Below are 16,523 nucleotides of genomic sequence, written 5' to 3'. Positions count from 1 at the left end.
TGTGGAAAAGGCCTTTGAGTCTCTTGGTCTTTTTTATTTAAAGTTCTCAAGAGAATTGGATTGGGACCAAGATTCCGGGGATGGATATGGACATTTTTCATTAATCCAATGGTCTATATAAAAATTAATTTGGCCCTGTTTTAGCTCACTAGGGGTGTCCCTTTTCCTCAATTCTACTTGCATTGGTTATAAAGCCCCTAGCCCAAAGGGGAAGGCACAGAATTACAGGACTGGATGTGAATGGATTAGTGCATAAATTATTTAGACAATATCTTGTTCACCTTGACTAACCCAGGGGCCTCCTTGGAAGTGGTCAGACAGGAACTAACAGATTATGGGAGAGTGTTGGGATTCTGAGTGAACATGTCTCAGATTTTGAACTTTAACTTCAGAGTCAGCTGGTGAATTGCAGGCCAGATTTCCATTTCATGGGGTACAGGGGGCTTTGCGCTATCTAGGAGTCCATTTAGGGGAACCAGGCTCAAACTTGATTGACCTCATTTACAGTCCAATTCGGAATGTACAGCAGGTCTTAGAGTAATGGGACAGAATGACTCTTGGTTGAAGCAGATTGAGGTGATTAAAATTACCAAATTTTGTTTCTTTTTCAGGTCCTTCCACTTTGCTTGGGCCCTTGGACACTTGGCAATTGGGGTTGATCTGTGTGGGACAATATTGTGACAGAGTAAGGGCTAGTTAGGCCCTTTGAAGAATTGAGAGCCCAATACCTAACTATAGGTCCAACATATTAAAGCTCTGAGTTTATAAATGATTAAGGGGGGGGGATAAAACTGGGTTTGAAAAACTGTTGAGCCCAGATCTAAAGATGGGAGCTATATCACAGGTCTATAAATGCCTCAAAATCAGCTACATGAAAGCTTGGGATGCAGATTTAGAGAAATTATTTGGCAGCAGGTATGAACCTTGTGGGTGACTACTGCTATAGTGGAAAATGGATATAAAGTGTTGCTCCCCTTGATCAAAGGCCACCACTGTCTCCTGACAATCAGTATCTGCTTGAGACCCCCAATCTCCTAAAAGTGAAGATTCACTCTGTGGCAATAAAAGCATGAACTCTGAAACCCCCCCCAAGTCATTTTCTGACTGGTCTTCTGGTTCCAAATTGGAAATCTCTGAGGGAAGCATGCTATGAGAAATCCAACCTCTTGCACAGGCACAGGAGTGCCTTCCATGGACGCAGATTTACCCCAACAATTTACATCAGCTGTCCACATAAGACTCACAAAATCAAGGGTAAAGCCCTGAGTAGGAAGCCCAGGGGACCCTTTCAGGGATTCACTGTTGTCTTGGGCTATCTGTTGTCCACGCATCTGAATTTTGCCAAATTGCTGAGGGCTCTGGGAAGGATTTCCTTCCAAGCAAATGAACCCACTGCAACTCCCCAGCCCTAGAGATACCAGAGGGGACTAAACCCAGGGCCCCCCGCCATCTGCACTACAGCTCGTGGCACAGGGACGCTTCTCAAGCAACCATTACATTGGTGACTTTTATTCCGCCATTACCTTGCGGTTCAAGGCAGATTACATAAGAGGTTAATTAGACAATTCCAGAAGAGTTACATAGTTGAGCAGGTTACTTCGGGGGATTGAAATGCTTCTTGCAGAGTTAGTTTGCCTTGATGGTTTCTTGAATAGCAGGGTTTTTATTTCTTTTCTGAAAGTTTTGTAGTCTGGTGTCATGATCAGTAGATTGGATAGTTGGTGATCAAGTTTCACTGCCTGCACGGCCAACGCATACCTGGAATGATACAGGATAGAAAGGTCTGAGGAGTCCATAATAATCTATTTTATGCAAAATCAAGGTGTTTACAGGCAGATGAGGTTTTTAAAATAAAATTGGGAAATTCTAGATGGCTGTTCAGTAGTGTTTTGGTGCTAAAAAAGGCTAAGGAAAGGTATAGCAAACTATAAGAAATTCAGGGAAGGGGCTTTTGGAGGTGGAGGACCCTATATCTAGCCCCAGAAACCTCTCCCTCCCCCTCCCCCATAGGCCACAATGGCCTTACTTGCTGTGCTGGTGCTATAGCCTGCTTCAGCACTTAGCTGCAGCTGGATAGTGGAGAAGACCTTTGCCTCAAACAAGTTATCCTCAGCCCAGGATCCTTCAATCTTTTGACTGCTAGTAGGCCGACCAAGGGCTGAGACCTCAGACCCCCACAAACCCACACGCTATGACAAGAGAAGGAAAAATGCAGCCAGCACCCATCAAAGCCCTTCTGGACAACATAGGGGACTAAACATCCTGCGTACAGGCACCTGATAAATCAGGGGAGAGCCGAGCTCCTAGAATGATCCCCGAGCTCCTTAACTATTAGTACAGGCTGGCTAGACAGGTTCTTTTATGGTTGTCTACTAGCAGCAGACAGTTCAGCAGAGAGTCTGCATCTCAGGGCCACTGGGGACCAACTGAGCACCGCAAGCCTCAAAATTCGATAAAACCCCCCAAAACAATAAAATTTCTCAGAACATATCAGAAAGACACCTTCCAGTTCTCCTGTAGAAGGGAAAAACAGAAGAGAGGCAGGACAGCCCACTGAGGAAGGAAGAGCTAAAGAAAAATACTGATTTATTTTGCAACAACTCATGATTTGGGGGATTCAACCCATTTGTCAGGACTCGTATACTTTGTGTAACAGACTGAGCCTCGACATGACCCTCCAGAGTTAGCCTAGGCATAACTGAAAAAATGAGATGCACTCTGCTAGTCAATTGGAAATAGTGCATTTACCATTGGCAACCCCCATTATAATCAAAAGAAACAAAAAGCCAAGTGAGCCTAGTCCACACAATGTAAAAGACCAGTGCTTACTTTAGTCCAGCTTATGTGCGTTTTCGCACATCTTTGGGCATGAGGTTTGGGAAAGAATGTTAACAAGACAATTGACTAGTTTAGATGGAACTCCGACACCACCTTGGGAAGGAACTTAGGGTGAGTGCAGTGAAGTACTCTGTTGTGATGGAACTTAGTTTAAGGTGGATCCACCACTAGGGCCTGAAGTTCAATAACTCTGCAAGCTGAAGTAACTGACACCAAACACATGACGTTCCAGGTTATATACTTCAGTGCACAGGAATCTAGTGGCTCAAAAGGAGCTTTTATCAGCTAGGTTAAGAAGACGAGGTCCCATGACACTGCTGGAGGGTTTGAGAAGGGGCTTTATCAGAAGCAAACCTCTCATGAATCGAACAACTACAGGCTGGCCTGAGATGAGCTTACCTTATACATGAGAATGATAAACACTAATTGCATTTAGGTGAACCTTTAGAGTTGGTTTTGAGATCACATTCAGAAAGGTGCAGAAGGAACTCACAAGCAAGTTCTGTTTAGGACATGAAAACAGATCTAGGGCCTTGCCCTCATAACAGAAAATAAACCTTCTCCATTTAAAAGAATAACACGCTTTAGTGGAATCTTTCCTAGAAGCCAGCCAAACCTTGGAGACACCCTCCAACAGGAGGCAAACTAAGCTCTCAGCATCCAGGCTGAGGGCCAGAGACAGGAGAATGGGATATAGAAGAAACCCCTTGTTCTGAGTGATGAAAGTTGGGAAACAGTCCAGTTGCCATGGTTCTTCAGATGAAAGTTTCAAAAGAAGGAACTTTGTGGCTCTGGGAGAGAAGTTGAAGCAGTCAGGTGCGTAGGTGACATTCTTGTCCATTCTTCCTGTTGAGGGTAAAGGCCAGGACAGAGAAGCTCAAATCCTGGAGATGAATGTGTGACTAAGTGGATGGTGTTGTCAAGAGCGTTTTGGCTTCCTAGACCATGGGATGATTTTCCAAGGGCTGCTGAGCATGGGTGATATGCCTCTGTCAAATAAAGAAGTATGTTCGGCAGCAGGCTAATCTACTGAAGAGAGCTTTAAATTAGAAGTGATGGGGCAAGGTGATCAAAGCCCCCAGGTGAGTATAAGCCCTCAGGTAAGTAAATCACTGAATATCTCTACATGGATGGGAAGCAGTATATACTAATGCTAAGTATGGGAGACAAGATTCTGGATCTAGAAACTGATGGAAAAAGAGGGGTTGGATACAGTGGTGGTCATTATAAGGCATATAGGGACAGGCTTAAAGATCTCAATATGTATACTTTGGAGGAAAGGTGGGAGAGGGGAGACATGATGGAGACATTTAAATACCTATGTGGCATAAATGTGCATGAGTCGAGTCTTTCATTTGAAAGGAAGCTCTGAAATGAGAGGGCATAGGATGAAGTTAAGAGGTGATAGACTTAAGAGTAATCTAAGGAAATACATTTTTACAGAAATGGTAGTAGATGTGTGGAACAGTCTCCCGGAAGAAGTGGTGGAGAGAAAGATTGTGTCTGAATTCAAGAAAGCATGGGATAAACACGTGGGATCTCTTAGAAAGGAGAGAATGGTTACTGCAGATGGGCAGACTGGATGGGCCACTTGTTTTTTATCTGCCATCATGTTTCTTTGTTTATATCGGACACTTGTCTGTCATGTAATCTGGGCCTGGCAGTATTGAGGGATTTTCTGCCTGAATGGAGTGGCAAGAGATCTACCAAGGGGGTGCCCCATTCTCAGATCTCCCAGGGAATGCCCATATTGAGAGACCACTCGTGAGGTTGCATAACCCTGTCAGTCAGACTGTTTAATTTCCCCACCAAATATGAGGCTCTAAGAACCATCCCCTTCTGGAGAACACAGTCCTACATGCTGAAGGCCTCCTGAAAGAGGGTAGGAACCCATTCCCCCTTGCATTTCTGGTTGCCTTTTCAAATTTGGACAATTTTGTTGACCACACAATCTCTGAAAGCCTTTAGAGCATTCCAGATAGCCCGGAACACCAGAAGTTGATATGAACTGTGCATCTGCAAATCCATGACTGAGTGGCTAGGGTGACTAGTGTGTCTGTCTGTAGCACAGGGAGAAAAGCTCACCCTTGCACTGTGTCTAACAGGGCTCCTATAAATTCCAATTGTAGAAATAGGGTCTGATGGGACTTGGGGTGGTTTAAAACAAACCCTAGTAGCTCTAAAACCTGAACAGTTTTCTGCATTGATTCTTGAGCTCCCTTTGACATGCTTTTCACCAGCCAATCATCCGGGTAGGAAATACATGGACACCAAGGCTGCATAATGATGCTGCAACTACCATTAGACATTTGGTAAAAATCCTGGGAGGTGGTGTGAAGTCAAAGGACAATCTGTGGTACTGGATGTAATGTCCTCATCTGAAATACTTCCTGTGGCTTTGGAAGTAATGGGATGTGTGTAGGCATCCTTGTTCCTAAATCAATGGGAGAAGGGAGCCCAGGGAAACCATCCTAAACTTTTCTTTGACCAGATAATTGTGCAAGAACCTAAGGTCTAGTATGGAACACATCCCCCAACTTTTTAGGAATAAGGAAATACTGAGAATAGAATCCCAGCCCCTCTTCCCCTGGATTCAGCTCTTTATCCCCACCAGTAAGGCCAGAAACACCCATATCCAGCACTCCTTCCCCTCCAAAAGCACAGGATCTTCAAGCATCCAGCACTTTCCCCCACCAAAATCACAGGATATTCCAGGACCCAGCAGTTCCCTCAAGGGGGGCTGTATCTGCCTGGATTCAGCTCCCATCCCCACCAGTAAGCCTGGAAACAACTGCATCATCAACAGCACAGGATGCTCCAGGTTCTACTCAGATCTACTTGGATCTAACAATCATTACAATGAGGACTGTATCCACACAGAAATGGGATCAAAGCTTTCTGGTGAGACTGGATGTGAATACAGTCCTAGTGGTAATGACTACTGGATCCAGATAGATCTACATCCACTCTTACCAGAAGGGCTGGTCTGAATTCAAGAAAGCAGGGAGAAGAGATAGTGAATGCTGCAGATGGGCAGACTGGATAGGCCATTTGGCCTTTATCTGCCATCATGTTTCTAGGACAATACCAGGTGGACTTTAGTCTATGGCCCAGAAATATCAAAGAAGAGACAAGTTCACTTAATCATGTATTTTTAATGAGAATAACTAATGGACAGACTGGATGGACCGTTCAAGTCTTCATCTGCAGTCATTTACTATGTTATTAGTCACCAGGATACATTCAGCATGTTTTCTATCTCTCAAACTTCTCCTGTGATGCCCAGCATTTCTGTCCTTCCCTCCCCATTCTCCCCTCGTGATGCCCAGCATTTGTCCTTCCCTTCCCTCATGTTGCCCAGCATTTGTCTTCCTCTCTGAACTCCTGCATCTCACTTTCCCATGATTTCCAGCATCTTTCCTTCATGATCTCCAGTATGTCTCTCCTTCATTCTCCTCAATTTCCAGCATTTTTCTCCCTTGATGTCCAGCAAGTCTCTTCCTATCCTACCCCTTGATCTCATGTATGCCCTCCCTTCCCCATTATCCATACCATCTTTTTCCCTCTTTTCCCCTTACTAATGATTCCATTATCCAGCTTATTCCATCTTTCTCCTCTTACCCCTCTGCTCACCCAACCTATGGAACAGATTACACCCTTCATATATACCCCCTCCCTTTTGCCACCAGCCAGTTTATTTCCTCTCTTCCTTCACCCAATGAAGCAAAATGTCTGCCCTCCCTTCTCTCCATTATCTACAGCATCTCATCTCCCTCTGCCCACCCCCAGGTTATCCAGCTTGTCACTCTTTTCACCTTACTAGTTAATTATTACACTATCCATCTTATTCCCCTTATCTTCCCCTCCCCCCCAATTATGATTTCCTCGTTCTTGGGAATCCTCCTCCTCCCCTAGCTTCCGCCATACTGCAGAGAGCTCTGACTATTCAGTCCTTCACCCATGATTTTATTTCTAGTATCTCTCTCCAGGAATCACCAACATCTTTCTTTCCCAACCCCCATTATCTGCAGTATAGCCTTACTACCACTATTACTATTAAAGGCAGTCCCTAGGTTAAGAACAAGTTTTATTTTTAAAACTGTTCTTAAGATTGAATTTGTATGTAACTTGGATTTCAGTATTCTTCCCACCTTCTCCACCTCGAAGCCCCTTTTGCATCCATCCCACTGTTCCCACTCCACCACATCCAACATTTCTCCCTCTCATCTCTACCTCATTCCTCTCCTACTGCCATGTCCAATAATTCTCTCTCTTCTTAGGCCCAACAATTCTCCTCTTTCTTCATTTCCCCACGTGCACCATCAAGAAGTTGACCCTGAAGCTGAAAGAAAGGGAGATGATGGGACTTTACCTGAACATCAAGAAGACCAAAATCATGACTACCACCAATAAGAAAGTCTACATACAGATCAACAATGAAGAAGTGGTTGACAGCTTCACTTTCCATGGGTTCCTCATTAATCACAGTGGCTGTTCGACAGCAGAGATCAAGCATCGATTAGAACTGGTGCATGCCGCCATGGTGAGCATGGACCAAATATGGAAGTCTCTCAGACACCATCAAACAAAGACTGATTTTTGCCATTGTGTTCCCAATCACGACATATGGCTGCAAGACATGGACACTCATGAAAGCAGATAGAAGAAAAATTGATGTCTTTGAGTTGTGGTGTTGGAGAAGACTTTTACGAATCCCATGGACAGCTAGGATTACTAACAAAGATGTTCTTGATCATATAAACCCAGAGTTCTCCCTGGAAGGAAAGATTACCAGACAGAAACTGACCTATTTTGGACGTGATGAGGGCAAATTCACTAGAAAAGGAGGTGCTATGTGGAATGGTCAGTGGTAAAAGGAAGCAGGGGAGACTAAAGGCCCATTGGCTGGATACCCATCAAGAATGACACAGGAATGAACATCAAGAAATTGTGAAAGAAGCCATGGAAATAGGGAAGTATGACAAAGACTGGCCTATAGATTATCCAAGGGTTGGACAGGACTAAATGGATAGTAGTAGTAGCAGCACCATCTCTTTTTTCCTCTCAGACACCCAATTCTCCCTTTCTATTCCCTCCCCCACTTCAGCATCTCTTTCCCTCACTCCCTCCTTTTTTCCATCTTATAGTCCAAGTTCATGCTCCCCTCTCTCCCTTCTGTATCCCAAGTAGAGAATGACACGGGGACAAAATTTTCCCTGTCCCCACGGGAACTCATTTTCCCATCTGCGCAAGTTCTTTTCCTGCCCCATTCCTTCTGTCTTCATCTGCATAAGCCTCAAACACTTTAAAATCATAAGTGTTCAAGGCTTGTGCAGTTAAGAGACAACTTACAGGAATGGGATAGGGACAGTGATAAAATTCAAGGGGACGGAGAAATCGAGTTCCTGTGGAGATGTGCATGCCCTCTCCCTCCTTCCTTCCTTTGTTTGAAATTTGTGCTCATCCTCTCCCTCCATCCCTCCCCTGTCCCAAGTTCATGCCTCTCTCTCCTGGGTGTTTTGTTTACCTTCTGGCCAGCTCCCTCCTCCTTCCAGCCTCAGTCATTGCTCTTCACAAAGCCATGGGCAGCAACTGCTATGCGCAGCCCACAGCTAACCCAGAAGCCTTCCCTCTGACGTCAGGAGCGGGGTGCATTGGAACAGCAAAGGTAGAATGAGGACCCCTGTTATAAGTACGAGTCCGATGTAAGTCAGATTTTCATAAAACGGGGACTACATGTACTTATTTCTATAGCGCTATACCAATAATTTATCTACCTCAGTAGGAAAGAAAAGGGTTTTCAAAATTTTAATTTTGAATATAGTCCTCAATCACTCCATAGGGATTAAAGTCATGGTAGGAAAAATAGATGACGAGTATGGAGCGATCAGGGGACTATACTAAAAATAATTCTTCTGTTTGACCTTCAAACCAGGATGTCACAGCTTCCTTGAGGTCTTCATCACTTGAAAACCACTGTCCACAGAGAGATTTCAAAAATTGGAACAGGAAATAATACGAGGAAGCCAAGTCAGGACTGTAGCGTGGATGGTTCAGCTGTTGAAACCCACGTTCTTGGATGGCAGCCTCTGATTGTTGCAACATGTGCACCGACACGTTGTCATGAAGCAGCAGTATGCCTGCTGTGAGTTTTCTTTGTCTTTTCTCCTTGATTGACTCCAGCAGAGTGATCATTGTGTTGGCATAATTCTCCCCAGTTTTGGTTGTCTTAGGTGGCATGAACTCCAGAAGCAAAGGTCCATCGTCCCAAAAGACAATTGCCATAACTTTGCCTGCAGATTTTTCTGTCTTAAACACTGCATTGACTCCATTTTGGACTAAGGATCTCTGTGAAAGACCCAAGTCTCATCTCCAGTCACCAAAAGATGAAAAAGAAATATGACTTGGTCTTCATGGAACATCTCTAAGTTCTCCTGACAGCACTGGAACTTTGTAGCCTTCTGACATGACATCAGAATGCTTGGAACCCATCCTGCACTAACCTGTACCTGCCACGATGTCCACTTCAGCTATTTGGGAAACCTTAATTAATCTGTCTGACAAAATTAAATCCTTGACTTTCTTGCACATTTCTATGGAAGTTGCTTCCACAGGCCGTCCAGTGTGAGAGTCATTTTCAATGGACTCTCTACCCCACTTAAACTACTTGTTCCAAAATTTTACTTTGTAAGATAGGGCAAACTCATCATAAAATGCAGTCATGTGTTCATGGATCTGCTTTGGCTTTTTCCTTCTTTTGTGAAAAATTTTATCATTGAACAGTGCTTCAAATCTAGCAGTTTCTTACTTGATTCACACAAGGACTCTCCTGACATCCTGTCTCTTGGAAGGTTAGACTCACACTGAGCTGCAACTGTGCATGAGTAACCTTGAGTCGTTGTAACATGCTTGCTACTTTCTTTCATACTAAGGTACATAAATTGAATGCCCCTCATACAATAGCACATTCAAGAGACAGTCCCTGTGCTCAGTAGAGCTTACAATCTAATCAAACAGGAAAGTAGGGGGTTAGAGAGTTTCTCAGGCATGGGTACTATAAAAGCCAGTGGGGATTGGGAGTTAAAAACAGCACACATTTAAGTTACAGCATAACTCTCTTTCTCCTGCCCCCTTGATCATCAGAATCTGTCCCTTCCCTTACACCCATTGTCTCCATCATCTCTCTCCTTCCAGTGCCCTTCTTCACCCCACTTTGCCTACTATTTACGAGGGTGAATCAAAAATTGAAGGCAATTGTTAAATTATATGAAAACATGCAACATAAGTACTTGTACATTGCATATTGGATAGTTGGTCCATGCACAGTGCAGCGCTTGGTCATATGGCAGCCATGTCAGAAACATGAATGCTCCATTGCAAGATCGAAGAACAATGTGAAGTAGTGCGCTCTCTTTGGGCAGAGGGAGTGAAACCTGTGGAAACTGACTCAGTATTAGCATAGCACAGGCAAATAGTGAAAATTACAGTGCTTTGCAGCAAAATAAGAGGAATCTTGTCCAAAACAGTCTTGCTGTACCATGACAATACATATCCTCATACAGCAGCAGTGAGAGAGTGCATACAACAGCTTGGCTTTGAATGTTATCCACCTCCTCCTTACAGCCTAGACCAGGCACCTACCCTATCCTGTCTGTCCACTGAAGGAGATGCTGCAAGGTTGCAGATTCACCTCTGTTGAAGTAAAGGAAGCAGTGCTCACCTGGCGTTGGGAGCAGCTGAAAAACTTCTCTGCAGCAATGTAGAAGCTAGTTGAACAATACAATATCTTGCATGGGGACTATGTGGAAAAGTGATGTGTTCAATTGCTCACAGTTACTTCTATTAAAGTCGTTAAATGTATTTTGCCTTTACTTTTTGATTTACTCTCATATTTCCTCCTTCCTAAAAAGTGTTTTCTACTTTGTACCTCTTTCACACCTCCTGCTCACCTTACTACTATTATTTCTAGAGCACTACCAGACGTAGGCAGTGCTGTACAGAGTCACAAAGGCCACAGTCCCTGCTCGAGTGAGCTTACAATCTAAACAATCAAGATAAGATGAAGTAGCTTCCTCTATCACCCCTACCCTTCACCTCTCTCTCCGTCACAACAGCCTCAGTTTTGACTGCCATTCTGCAGGGAGTCCCCGCCTTGACGTCTTCGCTGCTTCTCTGTCGGTCCAAGATCCGTGAGATCCTGGAAAATCAACATTTGATCCCAGATTTTAATTAAGCGGCAATCAATGAAATCCGGGCGACCTGTATTTACCTTTTTCCACGCACGCTCCCGTTAGCATGTGTTTTTATACATCCACACAATTTTATACAAGTTATTTCCAGATTTCGAACATGCTTCATAGAAAATGACAATCCTTTTTCAAAATTGCAACAACAGAAAAATAAAGCCATAGGGCATAGAAAGGCCTTGTAATTACGTATTCCAAGGCAGTAAGTACACCGCAGGAATCTAGGAGACGCTTTTTACTTGGCATGCTCAAGGCCTAAAATAAATTTCGGCTGAGTTCGGGAGTTCTCTCCTTATATATTTCCAAGGATGGGTACTGCACCCTTCCTCCAGATAACCTCAGTACATGAATTCAATAAGGTTAAAATCAGCCAGCTGTATCAAAGCTTCCTGGTGCAGTTAAGAGACAAACGGGAAGAGCAGATACTCAACTCATACGCCACATTCCCTCCAAGTCCCTGTTTAGTAGCTCTTAAACCCAAAACCTCAGCCCCAGTCAAACATCTCTCCCTCATTTTCAAGCTCCCCGCCCCCACCTTCCAGCTCGTCTTTGAGGACCTTCTCCAACATCCCGTCTTCCTCTGACGCAACTTCTTTCCATCCTTCACTACTGTCCTATCCTCCTGACGTAACTTCCCGTTTCCGGCAGGGCGGAACGCGGCAGAGGGAGAGGAGTAGCGGCAGAGGGGGCGGGGTGTCGGAGAAGGAAATCGGCGGGGCTGGTAGCGGGCGACCTCAGGCATGAGTTTGAAGGTAGGATGGGGGGAGAGAAGAGACTGAGGAAAAGGCACCAACTCGTAGAAGGGAGGAGACGGGAAGACATGCTGGACTAGGGATAGTGAAAGAAGAGAGGGAGAGATGACAGACCATGGAGAGGGACGAGGAGGGGCCGGTCATCGTCTTCGAATGCGTGTGAACTGTGAAGAGGGGTGTTTGGTGTGCAAAAATCTGAGGGCAGTCGAATGCTATGACTTGGTTGGTATCTGTGGAACACGAGGAAGGGAGACAGTAAGTAGCAAGCAGAGTGAGTGGGTTGAGAAGATGGTAAAGTAATAAGGGGATGGGAGTGGGATAAGAAGAAACAGAGTGTGGTAGGGTGATGAGGGACTTCTGATATATGAGAAAGTGATAGGGAGATAAAAAGATTTATAAGGGGGAACTGGGTGGGGAGGGATGATAGATGAGAAAGATAAGCTAGGAGATGTGAGAAAATGTTGCGGTGCCTCTTCAAAGAGAGAAGGAATAAAGGAAAAAGATGGAGAGGTGAGGGAGACACCAGAGCTATAAATGGAGTTACAAGAAAATAAAGGAAAGGTGGAGTTAGGACAGAGGCCTGGAGGCCTAACAAAACGGTACAGTACTTAATGAGACACACCCTACAGTTAACTTGAACTCACATTGTTATTTTAGAGGAAGGAAGGAAAGGTGGGAGGGATACAATAAAAGCATTAAACTATCTGGCAAACTTTCATAGTGTAGTTGTAGTATGTGAGGCAAGTTGTCTGGGGCACCAGACTTGAGGTGTCAGTTCAGTTAGTGATCACTAATCCTGGTCTAGCATTCCCTTATGTAATGATAATAGTGTGTTTTAATGTTTCTCTTGCTATAAGGACCACATCATTGGATAGATATTTCCCCCACCCCAACTATATAGTATTTTTACAAAATGCCCCCATCACCATTTGAGATTACATTTATTTTCTAATGTGAAAAACGTTACTAAGGCTAAATAGCAATATGTGATATTGGAAGGGTACAGTTTCAAGGAAGTATGAGGAAATGTTTCTTTACTGGGTAAGCTGTAGCTTCCTGGAATCACCAGCCTGTAGAGACATTATCTAGAATTCAGACCTTTTTTTGAATGGATGGAGGAAAGTGACAAAGGAAAAAAAAATGGGATCAAAACAGGCTTGTTTTGAGACAGACAACTAAATGGACTTGGTTGGAGAAAAGGCCTTCTTCATGAGTTGTCACTGTGTCATTAAGTTGGGAAAGGAAGCATCTTGATACTTGTTGAAATAAATGAAGCTCCTCCTAATCTGGGGAAAGTCATGAGGACATAAGATGAAAACTAGGGAGTGCTGCAAGAACTGTTCATATAGAGTGGGCATTAAGAATGTTGTATTTGATCTATTCAAGTGATGGAAATGTAAAATTGAAGGGCATATAATAATTCCAAAGTTCATCTTTTGTTTGCACACTTTATTCTTATTTCTTTGTAACTGTGGATCCTTAGTGCAAATCTTAGATTTTCTTGAATTGTGATACTATTTTTGCAGTGCATCCACTGGTTCCATTCACCATCCTGTTTGTGTTTCACACTACAAAATGTTTCATTTACATTATAGCTTTGAGGTATTTTAATTTGTCTATCATCCTGTTCTCTTGGGCAGTGGTTCTCAACCCAGTCTTCAGGGCTAACTGCGCAGTCTGGTTTTCAGAATATCCATAGTGAGCATGCATCTGTTGGATTTGTCTGTACTGTTTCCATTGTATGCAAGTATAATCACGTGTATTTATTGTGAATTTTTTTTTTTTTTTGGGGGGGGGGTTGTAAATTTGACACGCAGCTCCTGATTGGTGAGGCCCGACTTTAGTACAGGAAGAGGCAGTTGGAGCATACCACGAGTGATTTCCTTCACTCGCCGGTGCTCCGGCTGCCCTCTCCTGCCCGGTCATTTGTGGTTGGAAAATACCGCAAATGACCAGGACCGTGAATCGCGGACCACAAATAACCGGGGGAGCACTGTAAAATAAAACAGTTTCTTGATCATATGTCTCTTTAGCTATAAATTACAATATTATTTTTAAGACTTAGCCAAAAGGAAAGATTTATAAACTATAAAGAGTTTTACCTCATGCAAAATTGTCATTTCTTTAATAAGACATTAACTATATTTTTCTGAGGCCCTCCAAGTACCTACAAATCCAAAATGTGGCCCTGCAAACAGTTTGAGTTTGAGACCACTTTTCTACTACTATCCCCCCTTTTTTATTTTCTTGCATGAAGTCCCATTTACCATTATTCTTTGTTATCTTTCACTTCAACCAATTTCTAACACCTTTTATCACTCTAGAGACCATTCCTAGACTGAACAACTGAGGGCTTTTTTGAGGCGGTACCCAGGGGTACTGTGTACTGGCACCTTTTCCATCATTTGATTTAAAAAAATGACCCATGATCCCCAAGTAGTAATAATAATAATAATAAAGCTCAGGTTCTTCACAATTGGCGCTTTTTTATAGATTCTGTGGCTGGTTGCAGGAGGCCTGGCTACTGTAGGGTGGGTCTCTCAGTGATGGACCCCTCTACTGAAGAATGGCCTGATATTTCAGTACTGGCAGATTTTTTTTGCTTGAAAAAATGCACTGGAACAGCTCATATATGAGCCTCCTGTAAAACACTGTAAAGTTTTATTGTAATCAAAATATGTCATCTAGCAAATTACCTTTCTCACTTCTGATCTAATTTAGTGAAAACTGCATGGATTGGTCTGGTGAGGGGGCAGAACCTGTGGGGTCTAGTCTAGCATCTATTGCAGGGGTGTCAAACTCAATCATATTAAGGGACTGAAATCCAAAACACAGGCAAAAGGCCTCTTTTACAAAGCCACGCGGCAACAGCCCCAAAGCCCTTTAAATCTCTATGGGCTTCGGGGCCGTTAGTGCAGCACAGCCGCTAGTGTGGATTTGTAAAAGAGGCAGTAAATCGCGGGCCAGACCCCACTCCCATAATAGTACTAATTATAACACCATATTTTCCATTCATTTTTTATATATACACACAATATAATCTTATTAACACATAATGGTTAACCACAAAATTAAACTACACAAAGCACACTGTATTCTTCTCAACATTCCTACCTATGCAAATATGGGACCAAAAATTAAAAGTACTAATATATAAAAAAGAAACCCTAAGATTCAAGACTCTGCATGCAGTACAACCCCCCGAGAAAAAGAAACAAATATATTTCTTCCTGAGCAGTGCAAAAGATAGACAGCAGATTAAAATTCTCAAAATTGACACAATTCAAACACTAAATTGAAAATAAACCTCATTCCGCCTACCTTTATTGTCTCCCTCCCTCCATGCTGTGCCTCCCTCCAGCGAGTGTCTTACCTTCTAGCCAACCTGGCCGTTTTATGCGGTCCGTGGTCCAATGTCCCCCGGTGTTATCTTGTGGCAGGCTCCTTCCTCACCGCCGCAGTGTGCACGAAGCCGCTTGCAGTGGCTCCTCATGCGTCCTGCGCCTGAACCGGAAGCCTTTTCTCTGACGTCGCAACGTAAGAGGGAATGCTTCTGGATGAGGCGCTACATGCTGCGGCTGTGAGGAGGAGGTGGGTGCCAGCCACAAGATAACACTGGGGGCATCGGACCGTGGGCCGCATAAAACGACCCGGCGGGCCTGATTCGCCCCGTGGGCCTTGAACTTGTGATCTATTGATACAATTTGTGAACAGAATTAAAATATAGGATCCAATCTGTGGAGATCAAGTTGAAGCTATTAGGCTTATTTTGAGCCCAATAGGGATAGAGAAGGTACCTACATATATAATAAGTAAACTGTTTTTCCCTAGCAACAGCAGCAGATGAATCCAGAGACCAATGGGATAGCCCACATCTACCAGCAGGTGGAGATAGAGAAACTGATTAACAGGTGGTCCTATTGGCTGGCACTCTTCCTGTCTCATCAGTATGCTTTATCTCCCAGCAGGGGAAAGTCGCTGTTCCACTAGCTCCTGGATTCTGGCTGCAGCTGGATAAATATTTTCTCCTGTTGAGGTTTGCTCTTCAGTGAGGCAGCAGTTATATTTCTCCTGTTGAGGTTTGCTCTTCAGTGAGGCAGCAGTTATATTTCTCCTGTTGAGGTTTGCTCTTCAGTGAGGCAGCAGTTATATTTCTCCTGTTGAGGTTTGCTCTTCAGTGAGGCAGCAATTATATTTCTCCTGTTGAGGTTTGCTCTTCAGTGAGGCAGCAATTATATTTCTCCTGTTGAGGTTTCCCTCTTCAGTGAGACAGGGGTGTCTGGCTGGACGGTGCCAGCTTTAGAGGTTACACTTGGGCCCCCCCTTGTCCCTGCCTCACCCTCCCTCCAGTGATAGAGGGGTTAGCTGGGTCTCTAATTTTTCTTCTTTCCCTTGAAAAAAAAAAAAAAAAAAGAAAGAGACCATTTGCTATTTGCAGTTATTAATTCTCAGGGGTGCTCTACCGGTGTCTTTCAGTCCTGTAAGCCTGGTTATGAGTATCCCTTTGTTGCATTGCCCTGCGGGTTATATTATTTTGAGGTTGTCTTGGACCTACGGATTTGTGTTGGTTGTGCTTGTTCTGGAGTACCTGCAGCTGTGCGGTCGCATGCCTTCCAACTAGCTTTCCTCATCTTCTAAGCCTTGTTAGGGCAGTGAACACTGTGCAGTATGGGGAGTTTTTCATTTG

At 43.8% G+C, this 16,523-nt stretch overlaps 1 protein-coding gene and 1 long non-coding RNA gene across 7 annotated transcripts in view; one reads left to right on the top strand and one right to left on the bottom strand.

The window, feature by feature from the left end:
* Positions 1 to 1,495: 1,495 nt before the first annotated feature.
* LOC117366680 lies at positions 1,496 to 11,720 on the bottom strand. Of its 2 annotated transcripts, XR_004540632.1 has the most exons (4): positions 11,620 to 11,720; positions 10,933 to 11,035; positions 8,366 to 8,521; positions 1,496 to 1,758 (listed from the first exon to the last, which is right to left on the bottom strand). It is a non-coding gene; the product is annotated as an uncharacterized LOC117366680 (long non-coding RNA). The 2 variants fall into 2 exon arrangements; XR_004540631.1 differs by lacking the exon at positions 10,933 to 11,035.
* The window catches only part of AMMECR1L (AMMECR1 like), a 137,835-nt gene continuing 132,985 nt past the window's right edge, over positions 11,674 to 16,523 (top strand). For 2 of the 5 annotated variants that reach the window (XM_033958368.1, XM_033958371.1), the window contains exon 1: positions 11,688 to 11,836. The gene's annotated coding sequence lies outside the window, so the exon portion shown is untranslated. Of the gene's footprint in view, positions 11,837 to 16,523 lie in introns of all 5 variants that reach the window. The other 3 variants (XM_033958370.1, XM_033958369.1, XM_033958372.1) reach the window with 3 other exon arrangements.

Source organism: Geotrypetes seraphini, chromosome 9 (genome assembly GCF_902459505.1).
Source record: "Geotrypetes seraphini chromosome 9, aGeoSer1.1, whole genome shotgun sequence".
Taxonomy (NCBI): Eukaryota; Metazoa; Chordata; class Amphibia; order Gymnophiona; family Dermophiidae; genus Geotrypetes; species Geotrypetes seraphini.
This window is presented reverse-complemented; position numbering and strand designations above follow the sequence as displayed.